This window comes from Chiloscyllium punctatum, chromosome 6, assembly GCF_047496795.1.
Source record: "Chiloscyllium punctatum isolate Juve2018m chromosome 6, sChiPun1.3, whole genome shotgun sequence".
NCBI classification, from domain to species: domain Eukaryota; kingdom Metazoa; phylum Chordata; class Chondrichthyes; order Orectolobiformes; family Hemiscylliidae; genus Chiloscyllium; species Chiloscyllium punctatum.
Window position 1 is genome coordinate 70,049,341 of NC_092744.1, and position 18,168 is coordinate 70,067,508.

The following is an 18,168-nucleotide window of genomic DNA, read 5'->3' on the forward strand; positions in this document are numbered from 1 at the left end:
CCGAGCATGTCCTCTCTGAAAATGAAGAGTTTATTCTTGCTCATAGCTTAAGATTTCGGTGGGTCCACATCCCGCATTAAATGTGAAGACATATTTGCTGAGTTTGAGCTCCTTCATTAGAATAGAATAGAATTGTCTCTGTTGTCACACATACTCAATGAGGAGAGTGAAAAGTTTATGTGTTGCCAGTTACAGTGCTGACTTAGTTACAAAAGCACCTAGGAACAGCTTCTTTAGTTACAAGATCTTAAACAGTAGAGAAATAAAATGCCCAGCATTACAGAAATAAAAGTTCAGAACACCAGACCATGTTGGCACTTAACTTCCAGTCTGCACCATTATCAGTTATCAGTTATTATCAGTTATCTTATCACAAACTACTGCCCAACAAGGATTTGGAGGCCCTGAAAGCATTCCTAGCAGATCTGGCACATTCCTATTGTGAACCTGACAGAGCACAAATGGTTTGTAGCATTTTGTAGCTTCCTGGCAAACTCTGATATGCAGATATGTAAACTCAACTAAGGGGCTAGAGTAATAATACTCAGCAAATGTGATTATATCAACCGAATGCAAGCTGTGCTCAATGATGGTTTGAACTATAGGACCTCCCATTACATATGAACGAACAGACACACTTTGTTGAGGTACTTGTGGGACTTGTGTAACAGTGATAACCTGTCTGATGATGGTGGGATATGATAGGTTTCATCCTTATGGCTGACTGTGGTCATGCATCTATGAACAAGTAAAAACACACAAAGTATATTGCTTTATCCCCTACTGTTTCTATGACTGGATTGGCACAACATGAATTGAACAACTGACGGTGCAATCATTCTAAATGAGATTTCCACATACAGCGCAAAGGATTCTTTCATGTTCACTAAGACAATGGAAGACCAACATATTGAAAACAATGGCATGTGCTGTTTTGACATTACTAGCTGATATAGAGTCATGGCAGTCTACAGCACAGAAATAGGTCATTTATAAATCATCTCTGATTTAACAACTAAAACTCGCAGCTTACTGCAAATGCTGAAGAAAAGGAAATCTGACTTTCTTCTGGCTTACAGTGGCTTTTACTGTGATGAACAAAGAAAGATCTTGAGCTGGTAGAGGTCTGAAGGTTCCCTCTAACTTGCTCACTGTCCTAAGCTGTTCAGTTACCTGACTCAAGTAGTTGTTTGGAGGCAAAAGACATTTGTTATCAATAACTGGTAACTAGCCCATAGATCAATCATCCATTGTTGCCACACAAAGCTTCATTTGTGCACAAGCCGTTGGGCTATATCACATTTACTAACTACACTTTATTTGCTGCTGGAACAAGCAGCTGAGTGAATGATGTCGGGTCACCTGTTTTCAAAGCATACAGTCACAAAAATTCTTGTTTTTGAAACAGATCTTTACTGATTTTAGTTCACACTTAAATACAGAGAAATAAAATGGCAATGTCTCTATGTCTTCAAAATTATAGCATCTGAAAGGGCAGGCAGAGGTCAGACTTATCAGAAAGATAGCACTTCTAATTGCCGGCATTTCCTCCATTCCGCACTGTCACCTTGGTTTTTAATGTTCAAGTCCTGCAATGGGACTTGATCACAAAACCTGTGAGGCAGCAGTGCTAACCACTGAGGTTTATTACTAAGGTATTAAAGGAACATAGGCTTGCTGCAAAACACAGAAATTCACGCTTAGCAATTGCCTCTAGAAATTGTTCGGGGTTAGACCTGAATCACAACTAGCATTTACAAATGATGAAAACAGCTGAAAGAACCAATTGCCCATTATAGCCAGCATGCCTAATGTATCATAAGCAGTGCTGTTGTAATTGAGTTGTATGTTACTGGTAAACGATTAACACAAGTTCATCGATGTACAAGTAGTCCATGATTGATGATATGTCAGGACTTTAGTCAAGTTTTCCTCTTCTGTCCACTTAGTAGCAACTTACTAATTTTAATTACTATGAAACTAAATTAGTAACAATACCAATTTCATGACCACTCAACACTAATTTTCATGTGCTCTTCACACCAGTGTAGCTAAATATAAAGTTTTATTTTCTGCATGGATCTATAAAAAAAATAAAGATCCATTGTGATGCAAGGCCTCCAGTGCCAATATTCTCGGAGAAACTCAGAGATATTTACATTTTAATCATAACGTGGGAAAATCCTACTGCAGCTATTTGATGAGTCATGCGCAAGGAAACAGAAACTAATCTGAGTTCACTAACCCTATTAAGGTATTAAAGGAACATAGGCTTGCTGCAGAACACAGAAATTCACACTTAGCAATTGCCTCTAAAAATTGTTCGGAGTTAGACCTGAATCACAACTGGCATCCACAAATGCTATGAAGGAGATGTTCTATGCAGCACAGCTCACATGACTCTACTTTAAATAAATAAAATCTTTTCCATAAACGTTTTTAAAAAGTCACAGATTATCATGCACAAAATCATTAATTGCTTTGCTTTCATTATTCCTTATTTAACTGCTTTTTCTTCAACTGCTCAACGATATGTTATTTGCTGACTGCCAAACACTCCGTCAAAACTTGTGCTGAGAGTGGACTGACCTCCAGATAAAAGACTTAGTTTCTTGAGCTGCCTGTTTGCTATGGTTCACTGTAACATTGCAATAAATGGGTTGGCTTACAACTAACAGCCTCTCCTCTCATCCATTGCCCATAGCAACACAACTTCTAAAGAGTATACAGCAACACACGGCTTGATAAGTTGAAACTAAATTTCAAGAATATTTTTAATAGAATCTTTGTATCCATGTCCACCTACTGCATTTTATTTAACACTAACATTTGAGAATGGTAGCCAGCTTTAGGGAAGACAGGGGACTGGGGAGGGGTGTTGGCCCAGAGAAATCACTGGCTTGGAAAGCCCCTAAAAGAAGTCTAAAGACTTTATTGTTTAAACAGCTGTAACAGATGTTATTTCCGGAGGCAGTTAAGTATTCAGGCGCATACCTTTTTGTGGTAGACTGGTTAGTTCTCTGCTTTGGCATTTTTAACTGTTGCTTACCTGTAGCAGTTACTAGGTCATGACTGAGATCTACAAAGTTAAGGAATTTAGATCACATGGTTGGAAAAGCTTTACAGACAGAATTGTAACAGATTGTATTCATTTCACCATGACGATCAAATTAGAATTTATGTTAGTACTGTATTCAAGATTAGATTGAATAGACTAAAAGAACAGAAAAGGAGGCACGGTGGTTCGGTGATGAAGGTGGCAGAGTGGCTCAGTGGTTAGTACTGCGACCTCACTGTGCCAGGGCTGGGGTTCCATTCCACCCTTAGGTGACTTTCTGTGTGGTGTTTGCACATTAACCCCGTGTTTGCGTGAGTTCATCGAGTGCTCCAGTTTCCTCCCACAGACCAAAGATGTGTAGGTTGGGTGGATTGGCCATGCTAATTGACCATAGTGAGCAGGGATGTGCAGGCTAGGTGGGTTAACCATGGAAAATGCAGGGTATGGGGATTGGGTGGGATGCTTTTTTGAGGGTCAGAGTGGACCCATTGTGCTGAATGGCTTGGGGTTTCCCAAGCTCTGAACACTTCTCTGAAAAGGACATGGGAACAGGGATTTACAAGGTAGTTCAGACTGAAGGACAAATTATGCTGACTACTCTGGGCTGAGAGGTGGCAAGTGGAGTTTAATGCGGAAAGAAATGCGGTGATTCACTTTGGATGGAGTAAAAGGAATGCAGCATACTGGGCTAATGGTAAGTTCCTTGGCAGTGTAGATGAGCAGAGAGATCTCAGTGACCAGGTACATACATCCTGAAAATTGCCACCCAAGTTGATAGGATTGTTAAGAAGGCATACTGTGTGTCAGCTTTTATTGGTAGAGGGATAGAGACTCAGAACCATGAGATCATGCTGCAGCTGTACAAAACTCTGGTGCAGCCACATTTGGAGTATTGTGTACAGTTCTGGCCTCCACATTAGAGGAAGGATGTGGGAGCTTTGGAAAGGGTTCAGAGGAGATTTGCTAGGATGTTGCCTGGTATGGAGGGAAGGTCTTACAAGGAAAGGCTAATGGACTTGAGGCTGTTTTAGTTAGAGAGAAGAAAGTTGAGAGGTGACTTAATTGAGAAATATAAGATAATCAGAGAGTTAGATAGGGTGGACAGTGAGAGCCTTTTTCCTTAGATGGCAATAGCTAGCATGAGGGGACGCAGCTTTAAATTGAGATGTGATAGATATAGGTCTTTACACAGAGAGTAGTAGGGGCATGGAAGACACTGCCTGCAACAGTAATAGAGCCGCCAACATGAAGGCCATTTAAATGGTCATTGGATAGGCATATGGACGAGAATAGAATAGTGTAGGTTAGATGGGCTTCAGATTGGTTCCTCAGGTTGATGCAACATTGAGGGCCAAAGGGCCTGTACTGCGCTGTAATGTTCTATGTTCTATGTTATACTTGGGACTGATATTCTGTTTTAATGTTTTCCTGATTTAATTTCCTTGATAATCATGAAACCTCTCATATTTTAGTTTTCTGATCACTATTTTCACCAAATCCAGTTGAAATGGTTCTCTGCCTCAACATAAAATATTCTGCCTCTGGCTGAAATCTGCCCCAGCAGCCTGGCTCAGATTTTACGCAGAGGTGCTGGCTTCACCCACTGGCTGATATCTCAGGGACAGGCCTGCTTATGTCAGCCTTAGAAGCCTTGATTTGATTTTACTGGTGTCTAACAATGTTGCCTAAAGTTAAGGCTTCCAACCCCTGAGGCAATCATTAAATGATGGCAGCTCTTCAGTTCCAGTAGCACTGAGGGTAGTGACTGTTGCTGGGACTACAAGCCGTCCTCCACCTGAAACAATGAGGACGACTACAGGAGCAGGTCTGTGGTGTGTCCTTGGTCAGGCAAGCTGCATTGTGGGATCAGAAGGAGAAAACAATAGACAATAGACAATAGGTGCAGGAGTAGGCCATTCAGGCCTTCGAGCCAGCACCACCATTCATTATGATCATGGCTGATCATCCACGATCAGTATTCTGTTCCTGCCTTATCCCAATAACCCTTGATTCCACTATCTTTAAGAGTTCTATCCATCTCTTTCTTGAAAGTATCCAGAGACTTGGCCTCCACTGCCTTCTGGGGCAGAACATTCCATATATCCACCACTCTCTGGGCGAAGAAATTTCTCCTCAACTCTGTTCTAAATGGCCTACCTACCCCTTATTTTTAAACGGTGTCCTCTGGTTCTGGATCCATCCATCAGTGCTTTCTGACTCCAGAGTGTCCAATCTTTAATAATCTTATACGTCTTGATCAGATCCCCTCTAGTCCTTCTAAACTCTAGTGCATATGAGCCTAGTTGCTCCAATCTTTCAGCATATGATAGTCCTGCCATTCCGGGAATTGACTTCGTGAACCTATGCTGCACTCCCTCAATAGCCATAATGTCTTTCCTCAAATTTGGAGATCAAAACTGCACATAATATTCCAGGTACAGTCTCACCAGGGCTCTGTACAGCTTCAGAAAGACCTCTTTTCTCCAATACTCAATTCCTCTTGTTATGAAGGCCAGTATGCCATTAGTTTTCTTCACTGCCTGTTGTACCTGCATGCTTGCTTTCACTGACTGATGCACAAGAACACCTAGATCTTGTTGTACTTCCCCTTTATCAAACTTGACTCCATTTAGATAGTAATCTGCCTTCCTGTTCTTGCCACCAAAGTGGATAACCACACATTTATCCACATTAAACTGCATCTGCCATGTATCCATCCACTCACCTAGCCTGTCCAAGTCACCCTGTATTCTCATAACATCCTCCTCACATTTTACCCTGCCACCCAGCTTTGTGTCATCAGCAAATTTGCTAATATTACTTCTAATACCTTCATCTATATCATTCATGTTTATTGTAAACAGCTGTGGTGCCAGCACCAAAACACGTGGTACCCCACTGGTCACCGTCTGCCATCCAAAAGGAATGGGTTTATCACTACTCTTTGCCTCCTGTCAGCCAGCCAATTTTCAATCCAAGTCAGTATTTTGCCCCCAGTACCATAATGTCGTAATTTTGCTCACTAATCTCCTATGTGGGACTTGTGAGAAACAAAGCTCACTCACTTCAATAATTTCAGTCCAAGACAAGATCTGAATCAGTAGTGTCATTTATTGTACACTTGCAAGTGGGTGTGATGTCCAGTGTCTATAAGGCAGAGGACATACACACCAAATTCAATTCATACACATTTATATAATTTGGTTTCTTTTGTTTTACGTTGCTCCTCCCCTGTTTACGTCTTCCACTTCCCTAAGACCGGCACCCATTACTCCTGTTTATCTCTTGCCTTATCTGACCTTGTCTGTGACAAAATGCTTATTTCTGGCCTCACAAGGCCATTTGACCTCTTCCCGCTATAGGTCATTGTTGGGCATATTCTTTCTTCATCATTATCTACCCCCTCCATCTGTGCCTTTCCTGAGGCTGTTCTGATCCCTATGACCCTTTTAATTGGGGTTTGTTCCTCTGTCTCTGTAAAAGTGAGAAACAGATGTTTGTACAGGCGTATCTAGCTTAACTTCATTCCCTCACAACATCTTATCTAATTGCCCATAATGTCTACCATTGATTTGCAATCACATTTCATTCTGACATACAATTTTAGCTAATACAAAAACAATTATATATTTCCTCCACATTGTTTCCATTCTTGTTGACTCAGCTCTTGGCTAAAACAATTACACATTGGTGTGAGTTCATTTTACTTTGTAAAATGGAATTGCAGAATTGCAGAAGTAACATTAATTTACCTATACCCCACAGACTTTATCAAAGGCTTTCTGAAAGTCCAGGTACACTACATCTACTGGCTCTCTCTTATCTATCTTCGTAGTTACATTCTCAAAAAATTCCAGAAGATTAGTCAAGCATGATTTCTCCTTTGTAAATCCATGCTGACTCTGATCTATCCTGTTACTGCTATCCAAATGAGTCATAATTTAATCTTTTATAATTGACTCCTGCATCTTTCCCACCACTGACGTCAGGCTAACCGGTCTATAATTCCCTGTTTTCTCTCTCCCTCCTTTCTTGAAAAATGGGACAACATTATCCACCTTCCAATCCACAGGAATTGATCCTGAATCTATAGAACATTGGAAAATCTTGACCAATGTGTCCATGATTTCTAGAACCACCTCCTTAAGTACCCTGGGATGCAGACCATCAGGTCCTGGGAACTTAGCAGCATTCTGACCTAACAGTCTATCCAACACCATTTCCTGCCTAATATAAATTCCCTTCAGTTCATCCATTAGCCTAGATCCTTCAGCGACTATTACATCTGGGAGACTGCTTGTGTCTTCCCCAGTGAAGACCGGTCCAAAGTACCTATTCAACTCTTCTGCCATTTCCTTGTTCCCCATAATAAATTCACCTGTTTCTGTCTTCAAGGGCCCAATTTTAGTTTTAACCATATTTTTCTTTTCACATACTTAAAAAGGCTTTTACTATCCTCCTGTATATTTTTGGCCAGTTTGCCTTCGCACCTCATTTTTCTCCATGTATTGCCTTTTTAGTTATCCTCTGTTGCTCTTTAAAAGTTTCCCAGTCCTCCAGCTTCCCTCTCATCTTTGCTATGTTATACTTCTTCTCTTTTATCTTTATACAGTCCTTAACTTCCCTCGTCAGCCTTGGCCACCCCTACCTCCCCTTAGGATCTTCCTTCCTCTTTGGAATGAACTGATCCTGCACCTTCTGCATTATATCCAGAAATACCTGCCATTGTTGATCCATTGCCATCCCTGCTAGGTTTATTGAACCATTGAACTTTGGCCAGCTCCTCCCTCATAGCTCCATAGTTCCCTTTGTTCAACTGCAATACTGACACTTCCAATTCTTCCTTCTCCCTCTCAAATTGCAGATTAAAACTTATCATATTATGGTCACCTCCTCTTAATGGCTGCTTTACTTCATGGTCCCCGATCAAATCTGGCTCGTTGCACAATACCAGATCCAGAATTGCCTTCTCCCTCATGGGCTCCAGTACAAGCTGTTCTAAGAATCCATTTCAGAGGCACTCCATAAACTCCAGTACCATCCTGATTCTCCCAGTCTACCTGTATGTTGAAATCCCCCATAACGACTGTAGTAATACCTTTGCGACAGGCCAATTTCAATTCCTTATTCAACTTACACCCTACATCCAGACTACTGTTGGGAGGCCTGTAGATGATTTCCATTAAGGTCTTTCTACCCTTAGAATTTCTCAGCTCTATCCATACTGACACTACATCTCCTGATTATATGTCCCCCCTCGCAAGGGACTGAATATCATTCCTCACCAACGCGGCCACCCCACCCCCTCTGCCCATCAGTCTAACCTTTCGAGAGCATGTGTAGCCTTGAATATCCATTTCCCAGGCCCTGTCCACTTGAAGCCACATCTCAGTTATCCCCACAACATTGTACCTGAAAATTTCCAACTGAGCCTGAAGCTCATCCACCTTATTTCTTATAGTTCATGCATTCATATATATTAATTTTAATTTGTTACTCCCCTCACCCTTCCTAATAATCCTTATTTCACTTGACCATACTGTATGATCCCTTCTTGAGTTTTCTGCTCCGTTGATTCTGTTGTCTTTCTTAACTTCTCTTATTTTCACTTTCCCTTTAACTTCCTTCTTAAATTTCCAGTTTGTCCCCTCCCCGCAACTACTTAGTTTAAACAAACCTGTGTTACAGTGGCAAACCTGCCTGTCAGAATGCTGGCCCCACCACTTATTAAGGTGCAACCCGACCCTCTTGTATAATTTATCCTTACCGCAAAACATACCTCAGTGATCCAAGAATTAAAATCCTTGCTTCCTGCACCAGTTGCTCAACCACACATTCAAGGCCATTATCTCCCTATTTCTGCCCTCTCCACCCCAAGGAACTGGAAGCAAACAGGAGATAACCACCCTGGAAGCTTTGCCTTTCAGCCTTCTTCCGAGTTCTCTGAAGACCCAATGTACAATGTCCCTCCTCTTCTAACTGACGTCATTTGTGTCAACATGCATCACCACCTCTCGTTGTTCACTTTTGCCCTGGAGGATTGCCTGCAATCTGTTGGTGACATCCTGGATTCTGGCACCATCCTCAAATCCCACTTGTTGCAGCAGAAACCCCTTTTAATCCCTCTCACAATGGAGTCCCCTATTATCATGGTTCTGCATGATGTCTAACTCTTCAGCTCTGCCTCCATGCCAATTTTCGATTGGCAGACCTGTCCGCCTTTTGGACCAGCAGTGTCGTCTGTCTCGACAGTTTCCAAGAGATTACACCTGTTCACGAGAGGTACTTCCCCGGAGTCTCTTGTACTTGAATCATCCTTTCCTTCCTTATCGTCATCTCCCTTCTCTCTTCTGATATGCTCGGAGTATTGACCTCGCTGAAGGTCCTGTCCTAAAAACTCTCACTCTCTCGGATGTGCCTGAGGTCATCTATTTCTTTCTTCAGTGCTGCAACATGCTCCTTCAGAAGAGGTAGTGAGATCAGAGAGGTGTGATCAAGCAGAACCTGAAATTTCCTCTGAAGAAAAGCCTTCAGTTGGGATTTCCTGAAGCCTGCAGTTGGACTGTCTACCATACTTGATGGTCTCACTACTCCTTCAACCACTGCTACAATATACGAGGGTGATGTGAATAGGCCCTTAGGTGGTGATTTATTGGTGACTTTAAGGCTTCAATCAGCCTGAGGCCAGACCACACTGTAAGTGTCCAACAGAGGTGGGCAGGCATAAGGCAACCCCTGTCTCTCCCCTGCCTCGGTGGTATAGTCCCTTGTCTACTTAATAAACTGACTTCACACTCCTCCAGTACTCTGGGTGTAAAAATGTGCATCAATAGCTCGACTAGAGCCAGCAGCAATCAGTAGCTTGTGGACAGGATCCTAAAGTCATCTTCAGAAGGGCATTGACAGTGGTGTTCCCTGCTTGTTCCAGAAACAACTGAGGTCATTCTGTCATGACATTTCATAGTTCTACTCGCCAATGTGATGTCCCTTTGCAAATTTGGACCATGTAGGATCATTCAACAAATTTGCCTGTTACTGACCAGAAATCAAGAAATAGACTACAAAGCGGGCCTAGCACTATAGAAGACGTTAGAATCCCTACATTGGAAGCACTTAAAGGGTCAGTGGCCCAATTTGCAGTTACAGTGATGTTGAATAAATTCTGTGATTGAAAACTCTCTGTTATAAGGTCTTGGATTTTTCAGCACACAGACAAAACTGTCAAAATGATGAGGCAGCATCCTTATTAATGTAGCCTTGATTTTTTTTTAACATTATACTCATGGTGTTGATTCACACTACAATTAGTTATCTGGGCATCAAAGGGTAGAAATCTTGACAGTCAATGGTCCCATACAAACATGCAAAACACATAGCAAGTTCCTCTCCTACTATCTCAATGCAGAGGTTACCCAATACAAGTAAAACTTTATAATGAGAATTTGGTCCCAGATTTTTAAAAAGTGTTTATTTGAAAAGAGTATCATCTGTAATTTTGATTCTGAAGTTTTGCTATTAAGCTCTCCCAGACTACCTGCAGTGAAATTGTTTGATTCCAATTGTTGTGCCTTAACCAGTTAATGTGTAAGTATTGCATTTTACACACTTGCAACCCTTACATATATTTGAGTGACATTATTATCATTTGGAATTTAGTTGATAATGAACAACTATAAATTGTTTTACACCCAGAGCCTGTATGAGATTACTCAATCATCTCATGAATAAGCAGCAATGGAATAAGATATAGTGAGTGGAAGTTAAGATTTCATGTGGAAGCAAGGTAGCAGACAGCAGCCATTTATTCAGGTAAAATCAATAACTGCAGATGCTGAAAACCAAATACGGGTTTAGTGGTGCTGGAAGAGCACAGCAGTTCAGACAGCATCCAAGTAGCTTCGAAATCGACGTTTCGGGCAAAAGCCCTTCATCAGGAATAAAGGCATTGAGACTGAAGCATGGAGAGATAAGCTAGGTGAGGGTGGGAGTGGGGAGAAAGTAGCATAGAGTACAATGGGTGAGTGGGGGAGGGGATGAAGGTGATAGGTCAAGGAGGAGAGGGTGGAGTGAATAGGTGGAAAAGAAGATAGGCAGGTAGGACAAGTCCGGACAAGTCATGGAGACAGTTCCAGCATCTGCAGTCATTGTTTTTACCTTGTTGATTTTAACCCTACTGCGAATCCTCTTGCAAGGATGCCTGCCTTGAAGAAGTTTTCCTCCTCTCTCTACAAGAATCTCAGGGAGTCCCTCTCCCACTGCAACTCCCAGGTCATTTCATCTGCCCTGAAGCTCTTCAACCATGTTGTGAAACAAACTCGCTACTACAGCCACATTCGCTTCCTCAGTGCATGCCTCCGTAACCAACTCATCCCACACAGACTCCGGACCACCTTTAAACCAGCAGAGTTCGGACCCGAACAGGACAAACAGCACAGACTACAGATTCAAAAACACCAGCAACAGTTCTCCTTCAGGATCCTCCGCTCCACGCTTGCAGCAATGCACCGGCACCTAACCTCTCTCCAGTCAGCCCTGCCTCAGCTGAGGGCCACACTCTCTCAGAATTGCAAAGGACCCACTCTATACTACATCCTCAGGAGAATTCATACTCTCAACAAACAGTATTTCAATTCCATCTCAAACATCAAAAACTGTAAGTACAACAAACTTTTATCCACCCACCTCCATAACCAGCGCTCCTCAAACATACCAGAAGATTCCCCTGGCCTCGGAACCTATTCCACCATTAGCCATGCGGCTGATGCAGCTACCACCCCCATGCTGATTGATGATGTCACTTCCACCCCATCATGGCCACTCCCACAATTACTTCCACCCCTCACAATTCCTCATGCATCACTTCTGCCCTTCACATCGTCGCTGATGCCACATGCTCAGTGACTCCCACCACCCCGACTGCCGTGGTCACCACCACTTCCGCCCCCACCAGCGCCACTCACCTGCATACTGCTGACATGCCCCCACAGACCCTACTGTCACTATCCCCACCACCCAGAACCCCAAGGGGAACACTACCCCTGCTCATGACTCCACCCCCATTCCCCCCACCGTCATACTCACTCCAGTTACAGGTTCCGCCCCCACTCCCAGCTCTACACCCACACCAGATCCCAGCTCCCAGCCCTGCCGAGTTTTCACCATACCCCCAGACCTCCCCCTCAGCAAAAGACTCACCTTCATCCCCCGCCGTCCATGCATCAATGAATTTAATACACGCCGTGATGTTGAACAATTCTTCCGTCGCCTCCGCCTCCGAGCTTACTTTCACAATCAGGACTCCCGCCCACCTTCCGAGGACCCCTTCGCCCACCTCCAACACACTGCATCCACCTGGACACCCGCGCTGGCCTATTACCTGCCCTCAACCTCTTCATTTCCAACTGCCGCCGGGACATTAACCACCTCAACCTGTCTACCTCCCTCCCCCACTCCAACCTCTCACCCTCACAACGCGCAGCCCTCCAATCCCTCTGCTCCAATCCCAACCTCACCATCAAGCCAGCGGATAAGGGGGGTGCAGTGGTAGTCTGGCGCACTGACCTCTACACCACTGAAGCCAAACGTAAACTCGAGGACACCTTTTCCTACTGCCCCCTTGACCATGACCCCACCCCCCATCACCAAACCATCATCTCCCAGACCATACAGAACCTCATTACCTCAGGAGATCTCCCTGCCACAGCTTCCAACCTCATAGTCCGAGAACCCTGCACTGCCCGGTTCTACCTCCTTCCCAAGATCCACAAGCCTGACCATCCTGGCCGACCCATTGTCTCAGCATGCTCCTGCCCCACTGAACTCATCTCTACCTACCTCGACACTATCCTATCCCCCCTAGTCCACATACATTCGAGACACCACCCACGCCCTCCACCTCCTCCAAGACTTCCGTTTCCCTGGCCCCCAACGCCTCATCTTCACCATGGATATCCAATCCCTCTACACCTCCATCCACCATGACCAGGGACTCCAAGCCCTCCGTTTTTTCTCTCCAGACGTCCGCAACAGTACCCTTCCATCGACACTCTCATTCGTTTGCCCGAACTGGTCCTCACCCTTAACAATTTCTCCTTTGAATCCTCCCACTTCCTCCAGACCAAAGGGGTAGCCATGGGCACACGTATGGGCCCCAGCTATGCCTGTCTCTTTGTTGGCTACATAGAGCAGTTGATCTTCCGTAATTACACCGGCACCACTCCCCACCTCTTCCTCCACGACATTGATGATTGCATTGGCGCCACCTCGTGCTCCCGCGAAGAGGTTGAGAAATTCATCAACTTCACCAACACATTCTATCCTGAACCTTAAATTTACCTGGACCATCTCTGACACCTCCCTCCCCTTCCTGGACCTCTCTATCTCCATTAGTGACGACCGACTTGACACTGACATTTTTTACAAACCCACCGACTCCCACAGCTACCTGGATTACACCTCTTCCCACCCTACCTCTTGCAAAAATGCCATCCTGTATTCCCAATTCCTCCGCCTCCGCCGTATCTGCTCCCAGGAGGACCAGTTCCACCACAGAACACACCAGATGGCCTCCTTCTTTAGAGACCGCAATTTCCCTTCCCACATGGTTAAAGATGCCCTCCAACGCATCTCGTCCACATCCCGCACCTCCGGCCTCAGACCCCACCCCTCCAACCGTAACAAGGACAGAACGCCCCGGTGCTCACCTTCCACCCTACCAACCTTCGCATAAACCAAATCATCCGCTGACATTTCCGCCACCTCCAAACAGACCACACTACCAGGGATATATTTCCCTCCTCACCCCTTTCCGCCTTCCGCAAAGACCGTTCCCTCCACGACTACCTGGTCAGGTCCACGCCCCCAAACAACCCACCCTCCAAACTTGGCACTTTCCCCTGCCACCGCAGGAACTGTAAAACCTGCGCCCACACCTCCTCCCTCACCTCTATCCAAGGCCCTAAAGGAGCCTTCCACATCGACCAAAGTTTTGCTTGCACATCCACTAATATCATTTATTGTATCCGTTGCTCCCGATGCGGTCTCCTCTACATTGGGGAGACTGGGCGCCTCCTAGCAGAGTGCTTTAGGGAACATCTCCGGGACACCCGCACCAATCAACCACACCGCCCCGTGGCCCAACGTTTCAACTCCCCCTCCCACTCTGCTGAGGACATGGAGGTCCTGGGCCTCCTTCACCGCCGCTCCCTCACCACCAGACGCCTGGAGGAAGAACGCCTCATCTTCCGCCTCGGAACACTTCAACCCCAAGGCATCAATGTGGACCTCAACAGTTTCCTCATTTCCCCTTCCCCCACCTCACCCTAGTTCTAAACTTCCAGCTCAGTAACTGTCTCCATGACTTGTCCGGACTTGTCCTACCTGCCTATCTTCTTTTCCGCCTATCCACTCCACCCTCTCCTCCTTGACCTATCACCTTCATCTCCTTCCCCCACTCACCCATTGTACTCTATGCTACTTTCTCCCCACACCCTCCTCTAGGTTATCTCCCCACGCTTCGGGCTCACTGCCTTTATTCCTGATGAAGGGCTTTTGCCCGAAACGTCGATTTCGAAGCTACTTGGATGCTGCCTGAACTGCTGTGCTCTTCCAGCACCACTAATCCAGAAACCACCATTCATTCTACCAGTCTAATTCAATTTGGAACTTTTCGATTTTAGTCAGAGTCCCAAGATCTCAAGAAGCACCTTTTAATGATGTGAATTAAGGCAGTCAAATATTAATCTGAAGTCTCAATGTCTGTCCATGCTACAAATACTGAACAGATGGATGTTAGACTAAACAACTTCAATTAAGAATAAGCCAAATAAACCATCCAAGTTCTAAATTTCCCCATTGGGTTGTGTTTCGATTTGTGTTGTATCTGCATGGGCAGATCAGATATATATTTTACTCATGCCCCTATTCATTCATCAGTCTCTCAACCCACTCTTCTCACCTTCTTATCTTTAGAAAAAAACTTCGCAATATTGTAAAATTGCAACTGAAAAATGCAGCTCTTTTAGCTGCCCAACATCTCTTGTTCCATTGAGGGTTACACAAGGGATGACTCAGAATAACTGGAAATGTGCATACAGTGTTACAAGGCTTCATCACTCTGTCACTAAATATATGGAACATAAACATCTGAAAACTAGAAAGGAAGTGGAACCACTGCTCAATCAGGTGGAATTTGCAGGCCAGCCATATGTGAGAAAACAAATGGGTGGGTAAATAGAGTGCCATTAACGTCATACCTACAAAATGCTGACTCGCTTGCCCATGCCTTGTCATGATTTTACAGATAACAAGGGACATGTCAAGTCGGTCACTTCCCCATGGTCCAGTGATGCTCAATTAAGAACGTTATCCTACTACCACTGAGTGGTGGGAGATGCCTGTGCCCAATGTGTTTCCTATCAGGTTTGATCCTGTGTGCTGCGTAAAGTGGAGTTGGGTGGGGGAGGCGTTGCCACCTTCCATGCCAATCTGCATCCACTCTTCACTCTGTCCAACATGGCCCCAGCCACCTTTTGTTATTGTGTGAGTCATCTCTCAGGAGTTCGGATATACTATTTAAGATATATACTATCTATGAAGAGAAGGTTCACCAGGATGATCACCAGTATGAAGTGATTGTCTTTTGAGTAAAGACTAAACAGGTTGGGATTCTACTCACTGAAGTTTAGAAGAATGAGAGGTGATCTCATTGAAACATGTAGGATTCTTACAGGGCATTGACAGGTAAATGTCGAGAGGATGTTTCTCCTCATGGGAGACTCTAGGACTGGGGGCATAGTCTCTGAATAAAGGGCCGCCAATTTAAGATTGACATGAGGAGGAATTTCTTCTCTTAATGGGTTGTGCGTCTTTGGAACTCCCTGCCACAGGGTGTGGACTTTGGATAAATTGATAGATTCTTGACCAGGAGAAAGGGCAGGAAAGTGGACATGAGAAATATCAGATCAATCATAATCCTATTAAATGATGGAGCTGGCTTAAGGGGCTGAACAGCCTGTTCCTGTTTGTATTTCTTATGGTTTTGCTACATTACAATTAAGAGGATTCTGGAGTCTAAAGTCTTTTCAGAGTAATATTCATGTACATTTTGACTGAGCACAAATTCTAGTCTCTTACTTCTACATTAAAAGAATTGTAGACTCCCTACAGTGTGGAAGCAGGCCATTTGGCCCATATTGACCCTCTGAATAGCATCCCGCCCAAACCCACCCCATTGTATTACCCTGCATTTCCCATGGCTAATCCACCCATCCTGCGCAGCTTCAGACGAGTGGAGGAAACTGAAGCATCCAGAGGAAACCCACACAGACACGGGGAGAATGTGTCAATTCCACACAAATAGTTGCCCAAGAGTGGAATTGAACCTGGGTCCCTGGTGCTATGAGGCAGTAGTGTGAACCATTGAGTCACTGTACTGCCCAGCTTCTCACTTCAGTATCGTTCCATCATCATGTGATCTAATTCATTGGCATGGCATAACTTTCTTATTTTCCTGTAGTCTAGTATTCACAATTTACAGAATGAATAGTTAATTATTTTTTCCAGATGACAAGCATAGTGCAAATCACCATCATAAAGTCTAGTGGCTAGAAATTTCCTCTTCCCATTTTTCAGATGGTGGGGTGGGGGGGGGAATGGTGTTTATGATTTGCAACAGGCCTGTGCTCATTTCCAGTGATATGGGTGACCTGCAACATTTGTACTTTCTTCCATTGAATGATAATGGAGTTGGCTTGTTGGCCTCTGATGCTTATCTCTGGTTCTTAAAGTTGCCATGTGAGATCTGCACCCAATCAGAAGGTCCAGCAGCATTGTCAATTAAGTGGTACAAACTGCTTGCTCTTTCTTAAAGGCAAGCTCTCGAATAAAAAGAAGTTGGGCTCAGAGATTGTTACAATGGAATACTTGGGAAACAGAGGGATCCAAACAAATCCTGGGTAATCCAAGATGGAGGATGGGAAAACTTTCTGGCTGTAAGAGCTGCTCTTTTTTTGAGGTATTTTAGGTGTTGGAGGTGATTTCCTTGAATTTCAGGAGCGGCAATTACTGTTTTATATGCTGTTGCATTGTTTTGGAACTTTGGAAAAAAAAGTCAAAACAACAGTTGAAAAGGGAGAAGAGCAGACAAAGGAAGCACATGGTGAGGACAGTGCAGGAGAGAGAGAGAGAAAACTTGCACAGTTATCGCCTTTGCTGTTTCAATTCATGTATTGCTGGACATCGGAGTGCATCTGGGAAAATTCACAAACAGTGAAATTCACAATTAAACTTGGAGGAACTGTTGGGCGAAGTTCACAGCACAGAGTCAGATAAGTTAATCGTTGTTTTAAGTCTGTCCAAGAGGAAGGCTGCAGTAGTGAGTACAATGGATTCTTTCTTGATTGTATGTTTTTGGAGATAAGTCCTTGATTAAAGTTAAAATATAAGCCAAAGCTATTAATTTAACCTGGGGCAGTGTTTGTAGAGGAATAAGATGGTGCTATTTTCTGGGTCTGTAGATTGTGAAGGAGCAAAAATGGCCTTTGCAGTGATATGTACTTCTTGTCAGATGTGGGAGTTTAAAGAGAGTTTAAGGGTCACTTCGGATTATATCTGCCATAAATGCTGTTTGGATGCGAATCTTATCAGATTGAGTGGATCAGTTGGAAAGACAGATAGAAGCGATGAGGAATTTGCAACAGCTACAGTATGTGATGGATGGCAGTTATAGAAAGGGGGGAAAGTCTCAGATACAGTCACATAGATGGGTTAACTCCAGGAAGGGTAAGAGATGTAGGCAGCTAGTGCAGGAGTCTTTTGTGGATATACCCATTTCAAACAGGTATGCTGTTTTGGAAAATGTAGGGGGTGATGGATTCTGAGGGGAACATAGCACAAACAGCCAAGTTTCTGGTATTGAGACTGGCTCTAATGCAATGAGGGGTACAAAGGCTTCCAAGAGATCAATTGTGTTAGGTGATTCTGTAGTCTGAGATACAGACAGACGTTTCTGTGACCAGCAGAGAAAAAGCAGAATGGTGTGTTGTATCCCTGGTGCCAGGATCAAGGATGTCTCAGAGAGGGTGCAGAATGTTCTCACGGGGGAGAGGAGC